This window comes from Microtus oregoni, unplaced genomic scaffold, assembly GCF_018167655.1.
Source record: "Microtus oregoni isolate MIOR12 unplaced genomic scaffold, Mior012 000153F_000, whole genome shotgun sequence".
NCBI lineage: Eukaryota > Metazoa > Chordata > Mammalia > Rodentia > Cricetidae > Microtus > Microtus oregoni.
This window is the reverse complement of record NW_024544804.1, coordinates 174,027-176,162: the sequence shown is the minus strand read 5'-3', so window position 1 is coordinate 176,162 and position 2,136 is coordinate 174,027.

Below are 2,136 nucleotides of genomic sequence, written 5' to 3'. Positions count from 1 at the left end.
AAATAAACAAATAAATAATGCACCCGAGGCCTTGGAAAAATAAGAGAAAACAATGCTCCCCAAAGTAGATAGGAACAGATAACCAAAATAAAGGTTGAAATTAATTTAAAAAAAGTACAAGGAATCAATTGGATAGAGTTCATTCTTTGAAAATATTAACAAGTTTGTCAAACCTTTAACCAAATTAGTCAAAAGAAAGAGGAAGAGGATCCAAATTTATAATATTAAAGACAAAAGGAGTGGTATCGCAACAGACACTGTAGAAATTAAAAGAGTCGCAAGGACACACTTTAAAATCTATACTCTGCCAAACCAAACTGGAAAATATAAAAGAAATTGATAAACTTCTAGATTTATATGGCCAATCAAAGCTAAATCAAGATGAAATAAATAATTTGAATAGGCCTATAACACCCAATGTAATAAAAGAAGTAATTTAAAAGCTTCTAATAAAAACAAGTCACAGGGCCAGATAGATCCAGCACAGAATTCTACCAGACCTTCAGAGAACTAGCACTAATACTCTGTAAATTATTCCACAAAATAGAAAAAATATAACGTTTCTACTTTATTTTTATGAAGCCAGTTTCACCCTGATACCAAAACAAGACAAAGACCCAACACAAAAGAGAAATTATGGGTCAGTATCTCTGATAAAAATGAATGAAAATGTTCCTTTTTTATTTTATTGATATTGTTGAGCTCTACATTTTTCTCTCCCTGCCTCTCCCCTCCCCTTCAACCCTTCCCCAAGGTCCCCATGCTCCCAATTTGAGAGGAGATCTTGTCTTTTTCTACTTCCCATGTTGATTAGATCTCTTAGGGTCTTTATTGTTGTCTAGGTTCTCTGGGATTGTGATTTATAGGTTGGTTTGCTTTATGTTTAAAAACCACTTATGAGTGAGTGCGTGTGATAATTGTCTTTCTGGGTCTGGGTTACCTCACTCAAAATGATGTTTTCTAGCTCCATCCATTTGCCTGCAAAGTTCAAGATGTTGGGTTTTTTTTGTTGTTGGTTTTTTTTGGGAGGGGGATGTGTTGTACTCCGTTGTGTAAATGTACCACATTTTTCTTATCCATTCTTCAGTCAAAGGGCATTTAGATTGTTTCCAGGTTTTGGCTATGACAAACAAAGCTACTATTAACATAGTTGAGTACATATCATTGTGGCACGATTGAGCATCCTTTGGATATATACCCAAAAGTGGTATTACTGGGTCTTGAGGAAGGTGGTTTCCTAATTTTCTGGGAAATCGCCGCACTGACATCCAAAGGGGCTGTACCAGCTTGTACTCCCACCAGTAATGCAAGAGTGTTTCCTTTACCCCACAACCCCTTCTTAATAAATTACTTGCAAACCCAATTCAAAAACACATGAGAAAATAATTAATCATGATTGCCTTAGCTACTGTTCTATTACTGTGAACAGACACCATAACCAAAGGAACTTATAGAAGAAAGCACTGAATTGGGGCCTTGCTTACATTTCAGAGAATCAATCCATGACCATCATGGAGGGAAGCACGAGACATGGCAATGCTGCAGTAGTCAAGAGCTTACATCCTCATCCTCAAACTCAAGTATGAGAGAAAGACTGGGGATGGCCTGGACTTTTGAATCCTCAAAGCCTATACTCATTGACGTACTTGCTCCAACAAGGCCACACATACTACAATGGAGACACACCTCCTAATCCTTCCCAAACAGTTCCATTAACTGGGAACCAATTATTTAAACATATGAGCCTATGAGGGTCATTCTCATTCAGACCACTATGATGATCAATGTCACCCCTGAGGTGACAGGGGATGGGTGGGTTCGGGGATATAGTGGGCCTTGTAGCTTACAGGATCTGATCAATGGGGGTTGTTGAAGCAGCCTACCTGTAGGAAGCTTGCCTGCTGGCTGACTAGAGAAGCTGAGGCAGGTGGGAGAGGGGCCCAGGTTTTTACCCTGGTATGGAGGGACTAGAGAGTGGGGTGCCCAGCTGGATGACTGACCACTTGCCTCTTGGTCTGCTGTGTGCCTAAAACTTTACTTAAGGAATAACTTTTATAAGATTAAGACACACACACACATACTCTCTCACACACACAGACACACATACATTCTAAATTTTTGTCATGATATTAATGG